This window comes from Crocodylus porosus, unplaced genomic scaffold, assembly GCF_001723895.1.
Source record: "Crocodylus porosus isolate Cpor-Errol unplaced genomic scaffold, CroPor_comp1, whole genome shotgun sequence".
In the NCBI taxonomy this organism is placed as follows: Eukaryota; Metazoa; Chordata; order Crocodylia; family Crocodylidae; genus Crocodylus; species Crocodylus porosus.
Genome location: NW_017728918.1, coordinates 76,289,126 through 76,302,246, shown reverse-complemented (window position 1 = coordinate 76,302,246; position 13,121 = coordinate 76,289,126). Strand labels below are relative to the sequence as shown.

General features: G+C 44.3%; 1 protein-coding gene across 1 annotated transcript in view; it reads right to left on the bottom strand.

The window, feature by feature from the left end:
* Nucleotides 1-13,121, bottom strand: part of KLHL32 (kelch like family member 32) — a 230,349-nt gene that overhangs the window by 216,880 nt on the left and 348 nt on the right. The gene's annotated exons all lie outside the window — the stretch shown is intronic.

The window sequence follows — 13,121 nt, the reverse complement described above, 5'->3', positions numbered from 1 at the left end:
GCCCCCCCACACACCCCTTCCCTCCCCACTCCCCTTCCACCACACCAGACTTACCAGCTGGAGGCAGCTCTCCACACTGCCAGCTCTGCTTCTCGCTGTCTGAGTTCTTTGCTGTGGCTGCACACAGTATGGGCATTTATTAGCCAAATTATTGGCCCATCAAGCCAATATCTGATACAGCCAGTTTTCTTTATATCGGTACCAATCTGATATCAGACTGATGTATCGGTGCACCTCTAATAGAGACTATTAAAAATAAATGCATTGCAGGTTGTTATAACCACAGAACAGGGGTCATCAACCCCTGGTCTGGAGCTGGGTCATAAAAAGATCCAATCCAGCCCAGGAAGGTCTGATCTAGTATAAGGGAATTAGTTGCCAAAGTTATACCATGCCTCCAGTCCCCTTTGTAGCTCTCCCCTCTGCTCCAGAGCCTGCTGCTCTGTCACATCTGCATTTATGCGTACTGCAGAGATGTTAAAGATCAAAGGCAAGGGTAAGCACAGGCAAATAGTTGGGGGCAGAGACTTGCAGCGGTAAGGTTGCAAATGGCAGCCCCATGCTGGCAAAAGGTTGATGAGCCTACCATAGAAGATGAAAATGTAGCCCCACCTACAGGCCATGTGCAGACATTACAGCTAGAAGTTTGGGAGTGGGAAGAAGGAAGACACGGTTAGATCGGGTTGAAAATGACCCCTTGTTCTAACTTAGTAATTAGATAGGTGCTGAGCACCTGAACTAAGGTAGATCAGGGGAGGGGCAGGAGGAGGGGCAGGGGGATGGAGGGGGCTAGCAGGGGGGCTTGAGAAGATCAAAGAGGCTGGCAGGGTCTGGTGGGGGAGGTTGGGAGGATCAGGGGGTCTAACAGGACCTGCAGGGAAGCTTTGGGGAATCAATGGGGCTTGGTGGGATTAGAGAAGCTCTCCAATCCTGTCAAATAACCCAAGACATCCCCCAGCTCCCCAACTACCAAACTATCCCTGATCCCACAAACCACTCCCAGGACTGGCTTTAGTGGCATTCACTGGTCCCAGAAGTCAGTTTGAAATCAGTCTGAAGTCAGTAAGTAATAGTGGGGGGTGGTGTAGGCAGACCAGGAGTGCTGGCAGCTTTACAAGGGGGTTGGCAGGACAGGGGGTGGCTAGCAGCTCTGCAGGGAGGTTGGTGAGATTGAGGGGCTCTCTTTCCCCCTGATAAGGGATCATTTTTAGCATCCCCAAATCCCTCTATCCCCAGACAAACAACTCCCCAATTACCACCTGCCTTTTCCCCTCCACCTGACTGATTTCAATTGGGTTCCAACAGTGGCAAACACAGTTAAACCAGCATCAGGAGTAGCTTGCAGGATTGGGTGGTTTGGCAAGCTAAGGGGAGGAGGGGGACAGCATGTCTGTCGGGGGAGGGGGGAGCCGGAGGATTAAATATAGCCTGGTACTGGGTGGTGGGGATTAGGAAAAGCACAACACCAAGGCTGGGGCCAGCAGCTAGGCTTTCCCAGCCTGCGGACTATGCTCAGAATGTGCAGATCGGTCTACCCCAGATGCAGGCAAAATACAGCCTGTGAGCTGGATGTGGCCCACCAAGCACTTTCATCCAGCCCACCAACATACTGTGCCCTGCCCAGACCTTCCACCCACATGTACTCACAGCTCCAATCATACCCTGTTGCCTTGTTCCCACACCCTTGTAGGGAGAAGGGCCCGGCTAACCAACATGCAGCTTCCATGCAGGGTGCTGCCGCCACTGCTGCAGTCTCCAGGGACCTGCTCCACTTCCCCAGTCTCCTACTGGCTCCCAGCAGCAGGTGGAGAAGCAGCAGGGCAGGGCTGAAGCTGGGCAGGAGCCCGGAGCATAGGGCTGGGGCACACTGCCTGCTGGGAGTGTGGGGTGGTCCCCATACCCTTCCACTCTCACACACACGCTACCCACCTGAGTTCCACGCTAAATAAATTCATACAGTTACTGAACAGGCAGTGTGCAGCAGCAGCAGCAGGCGGGAGCACTCAGGGAACAGACACCTAGTGGGACGCAGCTCCAGCCAGCACTGCACAAGGGCAGCCTCCACCAGGTAGTCTGTATTGCTGGTGCTCCCTGCCACTCACGCACAGCCCCTGCACTTGCCAGGCATGGGAGGGAAGCCCCACATTTGGAGCCAGCTGCTTTCTTCACCGGCACTGTGTGGCACTGGAGAGAAGCCTGAGGTGCTCGAGCTGGCTGCCTTCTCCATCCCCCAGATGAAGGTGCCTCGGGATTCCCTCCCCTGCCGCGTAGCCCTGGTGGGAATCTGGCTCCAGCATGCAGGGTTTCCCTCCTGTGCCCAGTGAGTGTGGGGGCTACACATGAGTGGCAGGGAGCATTGGTGAGACAGACTACCCGATGGAAGCTGCACTCCTCACCACAATGTGCAGTGCTGGCCAGAGTCTGTGCCCTAAGCGCCCCACCTACTGCTCCTGTGCTGTGGGGGCAGTGTGGGGAGGGGGTCTTCACACCCCCTCACACCCCACACACCCAACCCCCACAAACTCCCAACATACCCTATGTCCCCTAGACACTGCCACACCCCCTCACAACTCCCCCATAAACCCCAACACCCTACCACACAGACACACCCCCACCCCTATACACCACCATACATACTACACACAACACACACCTGCTGTACCCATCATACACACACATCCCCACAATAGAGAAGGCTAAAAATATTTTTGAAACTAGTTAAGCAGCCCTCCACACAAAATAATTGCCCGCCCCTGGTCTATCCATATCCAATCTAACTTAGTTCACCTCCAGGTTGGCCATGCTTGGACTTACCTCTTTGGAACTTCTTACCTCTTCCCTAGAAACTTCACTTTCGTCCTTTTTTGTTTTGTTGTTCAAAGTCTAAATATTGGTCATTTTGACTGAAACCATATTTACTCATTGTGAACCCTATAATAATCAAGATAGTTTCTCAAAACACCCTGTGTCAAGAAGGGAACTAAAATCCTTCAGCTTTATTTAAAAAGGTACACCTCACTGTAAGAAGGCTATATTGTATTAGAAACTGGCTGGAAGAAATGCATTTACAATCACTCTTCTACTTAGAAAGTTAATGGGCCAGAAAAAAACTATTCAAAAACCTTATTAAACAAATGAATACTGAGAATAAGCCTTCATAAGGTGTATGCTACATACCATTATATTACATACTAACTGAAGGTTTTACTTCTATTTATCCCAATAAACCAGATGGAATCCTACTTTAGTTGATCAAGTACAACAGCCCTTCAGATGTTATTTCACCTAAACTTTATCTCACTTAAATGCAGATGGAATATATTTCAGACACAATAAGAATTTAAATCTGGTTATGTCCATTTCAGAATTCTTATGCATGATTATGTATTATTGTCCCTTGCAATAATCATTTTAAAAACAAATTAATATGGTTACTGAACAGCTTTTATAAAATTCTACTACTTTTTTAACCTCATATTCAGGTTACTAAAAAAAGTGACACATTTAAATTGAGAAAAGCTCTTGGAATGGAATTTTATGCCGCTGGTCTCCCTCAACATGACAGTCAAAAGACCTTAAGCACTGAACTCATCAGAGCTCATGAACTCAGCAGAGTTGTGCCTTATTAATTCATGGGCACAAAATCTCCAAACATCTAGTGCTGTTGACAGTTCAGTAGATAGTCCTCCTTCATATGAATTCCTGGTCAAACAATGCTCTGGCATACGGCTAGGAATGGAACTGTAGATGGAGGTAGGTCTTTGAGATTAAATGAGATGAAAAAATGTAAATTGATAACCTTTTAAATGCCTAGAATAGAACAGGAGAAATTTTTTCTTCTTCTTGCTCTATTGTTGGGATTTTGTTTGTTTGTTTTGTTTTTAATTCAAATACTAAATGTGGACTTGGATACCAAAGTACAAGAGAAACTTTATGAATGATGGGGTTACATTGATTTTACAGTTCGGTGTTACACGAATTTGAAAAAAAACTTCTAGAAAAAAAGACAGCTGCAGTAAAAATGCTTTCTAAAGCACCAATCTGAATTAGTTCAGAAGATGGTTTTATACATAAAGTAGTTTGTTCTCAATAATTAGTACAGAATATTGTAACAACAGTGATACTATGAAATATATTTTCACCATTATTACTGTGGGTAGTTTCATGTTATTTAAAGGAAGAATATTAATATATCCTAAGTATTATTCAAGTCTCTGATTTTTCCCAATGTAACCACTTCCATATTCAGTAGTTCGCTTATTATGGATCTCAATTAGGCATAAAACTAAAAAGACAAGATCAGTGGCTGTAGTGACATAAACAGGAGCAAGATTTGTCCCTATGTTATTAATACAGTTCACTGTGATCAAGGCCACCTTTAATTTCTTGAATGAATGGAGAAAGCTATGTAGAAAATTTTCAAAAGATGGAGACCTACATGCATACACAGAAAATATCCTCCACTAAAAAGACAAGATCAGTGGCTATAGTGACATAAACAGGAGCAAGATTTGTCCCTATGTTATTAATACAGTTCACTGTGATCAAGGCCACCTTTAATTTCTTGAATGAATGGAGAAAGCTATGTAGAAAATTTTCAAAAGATGGAGACCTACATGCATACACAGAAAATATCCTCCACTACACCTGCCCCAAGTAATCTCAGCCGTTAGATGACTTAGAAGGGTATGGGTTTGGGGTTTTTTTTTTGCTGTATCTTTTATTTGACTGGCTGTATAGTTGAGAGAGACATTTGTCAAGGAGACGTGAGGAAGGGCACTTTGTGCTCAAAAGCTTGTCAAACCTCTTTCCCAAGTACAGAGATGTTCCAATAAAATATATCACAAAAACATATTACCTCTCATACATTTCCTAAAGTACTCCAACACTCCAACCCAAGTATGACAATGAGTGCCTTTACACTTATACTACCAGCCTGGATCTTGTAAGACCACCTGGTTTAAGCTCCCAGACTGCTCCCAGACATACCTGGTGGCCAGTCAGTGTCATATTCATTCTTTTGCTCATAGATATATAACAGTGGTTTTCAAGCTATAGTCCACGAGCCCTTAGGGGTCCGCAGACCATGTCTAAGGGATACACAAAAGGTGACTGTAAGCTAAGTGAAGAGGCTTGACAGCCCATTCGGCTCCTGGTAAGATTAAGGGACTTCAGGAGGTCAACAGATACCCTGGCCTACAAGGCACCTAATGCTGGGGGGAAGGGTGATTCTTTTAAAGGGACAGAGCACACCCTGAGCTACTTGCATTATGTTATAGCCCAGGGGCTCGTATTTTGATTTCTGTTTGTAAACTGGTGGATTGGGCTGAGACTACTGGAGAGGGAGGAGGCCTCACTAGGGGCCCACTACAGTATGGGGACCCCAGCGCCAGAGTGAGTGCAGTAACTGGGGGTGAGTGGACCCCAGTGCCAAGGGGTGCAGAGAGAGAGACAAGGCTGCAGAGAACCCAGCAACAACAGGAGGCCAAGTCAAACTAAAGCCTCAGAGGGACACGGGCATGAGTACTATCTGCGAAGCTTGGGGCATGGTAAAGGGACAGTTTGGAGCCATGCATCTAGCCCATAAGGCTGAGGATGTCATGAGAGGCATCCATTTTGGAGAGTGACCCAAAAGGGGTCGAGAACCCACAGGGTTCAGTGAGGTCCATCAGGACTGTGCCCAAAATACAAACTTGAGGGCAGCCTCCCTATTTATTTCAGTTACAACAAGATGTGGCAGGTGAGAAAAAGGATGCCTGTTGGCCAGGATTTGGCACCGTCAAGGAGCCCTAGGGGCATCACGGCCATCCCTAGGAACCCCATCCTGTGACACCCTCCCTTACCATTCAAAGGGGTCCACACTTCCATTTAAAAATTTTTAGGGGTCCACAAGTGAAAAAAGGTTGAAAACAACTGATATATAACATCTACATACAATATTAAACCCAAAGGACTAAAGAAGAGAGCAGATTTACAACTTAGTCTTCCTGAGAAATTAATCTTTCTAGAAGCAGGTAAAACTATGCTTCATAAATATTCTCTGTTGGTGTAAGAAGGCTGCTTCAACACACCAAACACAGTCATATCCACATTTTCTGCAGAAAAGGGTAGTTTGTTCCTCTGCTTAGAGTCCTCCCTTGCCCAGCCAGAGTGTCCAAATACAAAAATCTCCCCCTTCTCTCCCCCAAAAACCCTACTTAAGCTAATTCTGCTCTCTAGGTCAAGTTAGCCTATTTGCTGCAGAAAACCAGCACTTCATCTTTTTTCTTAGTGGAAAGGTTTTCAAGGTTTTTGTTTAATAGAAAAGTGCCCATATCCTCCATCTACGATGAGTTCCAACCCTAGGGACCTAAACAATAAACTCCCAAATTCAGTCATCCTTTCTTCACTTTCCGCTTCTAGATTTGCCTGATGACCTTTGAGACTCCTCACTGATCCTAACAGTATCCTCCATAAATAGTCAAGGACTAAAAGCTAATCCCACCTATAGGCCTACACTCTCCCAAGATCTCTCCATCTCAGGTAATATGATTTGCCTCTTTTCCTTTTTCCAAAAGATCCTTCTCTCCTACACTCACAAAATTTCTCCAGGATCTAAAGATTCAGTCCTGTAACAGAATCACTAAGCCCGAGACAACCATTAAAAAAGCAAAGAGTCACTGTTACAGTCAACAACTTGAAAATAAGCCACAGGTCCATAAAAAACACATGTACTTCATTTTCATCAGCATCTAATTTCCTGTGAAAATGACAGATACTTTTCAGAGATGGCCAACTATCAATTTGTCATGGAAAATAAGTTAACTATAATTATTTTCTGCAAAACTACAGGAGGCAAAACTAATCAGGGAAATATTCATTATTTTTCCTCTGAGGTTGACATTTCACTGGCAGAAATAACAAAATTTTAAATATATCAAAAATAAATAAAAATATATTTTATTTATGAGCAAAAAATTAGTAACAGCACATCGGCCAACAATAAAATTTACTTTGAAAAAATGTAAGAAGCCAAAAAGAGCAAGAGTGAATTAAAGTTACTGGTTCAAACTCAAAATTGGCATAAGAGGTCTGAACTGCACATAAGTCAGGGAGCACAGTTCAGTGTCCAGAAGATGCTGTATGAATGGCTTGATACATTCATGCCATCTTGCTCTATGTTGCTCTCATGCTGTCCAGATCTTCAATTTTTGTGGGAAGCAAATCTGGGCCTCTTGTTGCAAGAATCTCTAGGGAAACCTAGAATTTTCTATTCCAAGATATTCTTCCTGTGACTGTTTTTAAAGGAACAGGCAACCAGGCCCACTGAATTTACAAGAAAATAAATTTAAAAATGAAATAATTTCAACAGAAAAAGATGCTGAATCATCATTACTAGTTCTAAAGTAAACTGAGTCCTTACAGTAATTATTACTAAGTTAAATTATCCAGAAACTACAGAAACAGGTTCAGTGTAAAACCTGACATAGAACAGAAAAGATGGGACATGTGAACGGCACAGAATTTCCTGCATTAAAAGAACTGGAAAGAAGAGCAAGTACAAGTCTACTAAAAAGGAAGCGTAATTATAGTGGATGGCATTTATGCCTGGTCAGTTACTTCCAAAACTAGTGTCAACTGTTCTCATCCAAGTGTTTAAATTAATTTCATTTTTCACTTCATTCAATCCATATTTCTGGTCCAGCTATAATCATCACTTCCCTGTACTAGTATGGAAATAAATGACTGCCATTCTTGGCCTTTAAGTCAGTCATCTTCCAGTCAACAAAGTCAATCTAAAATTTCTGCTGTGATGCCATGTCTTATACTAAGAGGATTCTTCTTCATTAAATTTTAGCTGCTCATCTCAAACTGGCATTCAATGCCAATCATCACTTTATCAGTGTCAGAAGATACATTTTAGCAATAACTGACTACTCAAGCAACAACAGAAACATCTTCTGAACCAAAAGTGAAAATAAAAACAGGAAGAAAAGAACCCTCTTTCTAATTGAACAGTGTATTTTGGGTGGTCAAATCTGGCTGGCATTTTTTTACATGTAGCATGAAAACTGATACCACTATATCGATATCTTTACTCACAAGAACAATCCTAAGAAAGCTGTCCCCCAGGGTAAACAAGATTTCAGTATGTTAAAAGTGCTTGCAAGAACAGACTCTTATCCCTCTTCATATTACTTACATGCACAAATCTTGTTAATGCTCCCTCGCCGACTCTGATACCTTATGGGTGCATCTACACATGCACTTAACTGTCCAGTAGACTAATTTACCGTGGTGTAAAGCATCACATGTGCAATATTATTACACCACAGCAAACTAATTTTCACCACTGTAAGATAATACCGTCGGGGACAGTACTATCTTACAGTGGTGAAAATAATTGCACCTGAACGCATGTATAAATGCTGACCCTGACTCAGGTGTACACTAAGCTTGGTCAACCCAGGCAGCAGGAGGCCAGACCCCTGCCTGCCACCTACCCACAAGGCTCCACTTGCTGGCGAACTCTTGCGCTCCAGCCAGCCCTTCCACTGCCTGATGACACCTCCCAGAGACTGGAGCAGACCCCGCAGGCCAGCCCAGGGCTACTCCACCCTGGCTCAAACTGTTGCTGTCCCAGGCACAGCACATGCACCCTGGACCACAAAAGTATGAGCATCTACACATGCCATTAGGGCGCTGTGATAAAGTCCAATGCAAACTGTGCCAGAGTTTATCACTTCACCATAATATTGCATGTAGGTACACTCCATAAGTCACAATCTAGTTCTCAAATATTGTTTTAGTTTCTTCCTGTGTTCTTATTCAAGTCACGGGCCAAATGAAGAACTAATATGCAACTTTCTACTGACTTTTGTGAAGAATAGGCATTTACACAAGTGAACAGGGCCAGTCTTACTGATTTTATGGCTGAGATGAAATGAGATCAAGTGCGGGTAGAGGTCATCCTCAGATCTGCTGACATCTTAATTAACCAGAAGTTCCCTAAAAACTTCTGAAATCATATCCAAGATACTGGGATTTCCTTCCTTGATTTTGAGTTCATGATTTCAAAGCTTCCAGTGATTGGTTCCAAATTATTCAAAGTTCCAAAACCCTGAATCCTCTGTGGTTCTTGAGTATCCTTATGATCTTTCAGTAATCAGGACAATACTTAAGCTGGCCTTCTGTCTAGTGTTTTCCTAATAAGAAAATGCCAATTAGGTATTTTATAAAAATTTAAACAGAACTCCATTACTCCATATCAGATTGCTGTCACTTAAAAGCACCTAGCTTCCCTCAAGTTTGAAGTTGTAGCTGAACATGTTCTCATAGTTTCATAGTTGGTAGGGTCGGAAGGGACCTAAGCAGATCATCAAGTCCGACCCTCTGCCATGGGCAGGAAAGAATGCTGGGGTCAAACGACCCCAGCTAAGCGATGATTTTGATTTATCTAAATGACCTCCAAAACCTCCTAATCCCCAAGAAATGTTCAGAGCATTAAAAATACCATTTCCACCCATATCTTAAATAAACCTTCCCAGGTGAAATTTTACCAAATGAAATTTCCACCCCCACCACTTCAGGAGGGATGTGGATAAGCTTGAGAGAGTCCAAAGGAGAGCCACCCACATGATCAAAGGCCAAGAGAGCAAGGCTTATGAGAAGCAGCTGAGGGACATGGGGCTCTTCAGTCTGGAGAAGAGAAGGCTGAGGGGGGATTTGGTGGCAGCCTATAAGTATATGAGGGGGGTACACCAAGATCTGGGAAAACAGTTGTTCACCAGGGCTCCACAAGTGATAACAAGATCTAATGGCCACAAACTTCTGGAAGGCCGATTTAGACTGGACATAAGGAAAAATTCCTTTACAATCCGAGTGTCCAGGGTCTGAAACAGACTCCCCACAAAGGTGGTGCAAGCACCTACTCTGGACTCATTCAGAAGGCATTTGGTTGCTTATCTTGCTGGGATCATTTGACCCCAGCAAACTTCCTGCCTATAGCAGGGCAGCTGGACTTGATGATCTCGTGAAGTCCCTTCCAGCCCCTAATGTCTATGAAATCGATGAACCAAAGATACCTACAATGCCAGAAATAAGGCTCATAGTAGATAACTGTCTATGAATATTAAAAATATCTGAACATAAAAGCTTAAACTGAAGTGTACCCCCTCAAATATAACTGTAAGGTGGTATTATTACACCCCCACTAAAATGAGGACTTTTAATGTCACAGTTATTTAGAGTATAATATAATTCTTAGTTCATTACCTCTGCAAAGTGCTTTAAAATGTTGTCAAATGCTGTCAGCATCTGCAAAAGAGCAAACAGTCTGAAGCAGTTTCACTGGAACTTTATAATACTGAATCATTTCTAAACTTTGTTAGAAAAGGTCCACTAACTGAGAACACACTACCATTTTACACAGTTTGTGATAACTATATTATTTATCCAATACAAAATCACTGGAATCTCTTAAAGTCTCTTTTTTCATAATACATACCCTTACAAAATATAGCTGAAAAGCTATTCTTAATCATACTGTGGAGACAAGGCTCCAATTCTTACAGCTGCTTTGTGCAGGCAGATCCCCAAAACTAATGAGACTCTGGAAGGCACAATTGCTCCCACAGTGCTGCTGCAGGATCAGGCAGTGAGAATCCACTCCTCAAACCCTTGACATTAACATTCAGGGGAGCAGGGTTAGATCTATTAGGGCCTTGTTACATGGTAATTTTAGGTGGCTTCTGGAGCTCTTAGTTAACCCCTGGATTGGCTGCACATTAATACCCTTACGTGGCTTAAAGCACTCATTCAGCTCAAATTACACCACTTCAAGGCAGGATTCTCTACTCTGCATAACCTTGCTCCTGTTCCACTAAGGTGTGGCCACTTCCCACAGCTGTGCCTCCAAGTTGAAGTCTTCTAGTATCCCAAGATGCTCCAGCCCTGCAGTGCTTGGTTTCCCAGTGGGAGTAGTGAGCCAGTCTGGGTGGAGGCCCCTGGAAACATCAGGAAGAGTGAGTGCTGCAGCCCTGGAGCATCAGGCAGCTGCGGTGCCTCCCACCGCCACACAGACCGGCTCACTGCTCCTGCTTGGCAAAGCCAGTGCCACAGCCCTGGAGCACCTGGCAGCTGTAGTGCCTCCTGTGTGGTCCTCCTCCCCATAGCCAGCACCCCATCCAGCCACAGGCACCCCAGCCCCAATACACATCAGTTCCTGGCATCACCTGGAGTTGGAAGGGATGCTTCAACCACCTTTTGGTCCCCAGATTGAAAGGAGCTCTCATTTAGGAGGCTTGAAGAATTTTTAATCACAAAAAATACAAGGAACATTATGGGGTGCTGCTTCTGCCTGGGGCCATACACAGTTCCTAGTCATGCCCCCACAGGCGTGCAGGTGAAAGACAGTCAGAGATGGTTTTTTGCCTTAAGGTGAGGCTGCTCCACTAAACTGAAAAACACTAAGCCAATTAACATTTGTGCTACTTACAACCTAAGGTGTAACAAGGCTCTTACTTTCTAAACTGAATTTTTCTGTAAGCCGTATTTTCCTTACTCCATACTGAGAAACAGACAATAACAACATTGATTTTTTTTTGTCAGGGTGTAAAAATATACTGAAAGAAGAGCCTGCTTTGCCTGTTTTTACATGTTGTCCAAGTGCAAAAAAAGTATTTTTTTTTCATAAGTAGCATTGCTAAGATCCAGATTTGGTGGCTCTCAATTATTAGTTCTCAGTTATTCCATGAATATTGCTGACAGCCCTGCAAACTCAGCATGAGACTCTAAAACCATCATGTTCATTCTGGTTCATACATCCTCAGTATAGATTCTGCAAGCCAAATCCAGCCTTCAGTCCCACCTATGTAGTCCCACAATCATCCATTCCATCATTTGCTAGCCTAAATTTCTCATCGGAGTTAGCTTCAATGCAACTGAGAGTCAAGTCTGGTCTTGGTACGAGAAGTCCCCACTCCAACAAGCACTTATTCCCATGCTGAGCTTTGATCTCTTTGAACTGCCCAGGATAAGGAACCAAATCGTTCTTCTGAATATGTGAGTTAGAAGACAGTCTAATGCCAGCATGTTGTGCTCTCACATGGGTTGTGAAAAAAGAGCTCGTTTCTGTTACTGCATTAAGGAGAGAATGCAAATGGGGAAGGACTCTTTTAAGGGCGAAACCCCATTTCAGAGTTGCTTTACGCACCAGACCCACACTTTGCTATAGACGTGTGCCCACACAGAGGTATTATATATATAGTATCCTTGACTAAAACCTGATGTTCCACCACTTAGCCCAAGTCACAAGTGTGAGTGTGTGTAACATCAAGGGAAGAAAAGACTGAGGAGGCATGTTATAAAAGTCTTCAAATACCTGAAGGGTGATTACATGGAGGATGGAGTTGAGGTTTTCTCTGGTTGTAGGAAGGAGGACTAGGAGCAAGGGCCTCAAGTGGCAGCGGGGGAAATTTAGGTTGGAGATTTGGGGGAACTTTCTGACTATGAAAGTGGTCAGGTATTGGAACTATGAACTGTGAGAAACTGTGAACTCTCCATCTCTGGACATTTTCAAGGCCAAGTTGGACAGACACTGGGATGGGATGGGATGGGATGGTTTAGTCAGGGGTGATCCTGCCTCAAGCAGGGAGCTGGACTAGATCAGCATTTCTCAACCCCTGGGTTGCACCCAAAAGCAGGTCACAAGAATACATGGAAAGGATCACAAACAAACTTTAGAAATGGATTCTCCTTCGTAAGAGAAAAACGATGGGAAGCTGTGGCTTTTCCTTAAAGACTTGCAGCCCACATGGGACTGCTTGGGCTCCCCTTGCCCCACACACTGGTGGGCTGGCACCTGGGGGTAGGGAGTGCGGGGCACTGCGTGGGGATGTTTACAAAGGGGTCGTGGTCCAAAGACGGTCGAGTGGCACTGGGCTCCATGACCTTCAGCAGTCTCTTTCAGTTCTGCTTCCCCAGGTTCCTACGAAAATGGAACTGCCCCTGCGGAGGGGAGCAATGCAAGGGGCTGGAAACACCGAGTCAGGTACACACCATTGGAGCCGGGGTGCCGCCCGCCTCCCCGCTGAGGTCCTATCCTGGAGTTGAACCCGGCTCCAAGGCTGCGGCGGGAAACA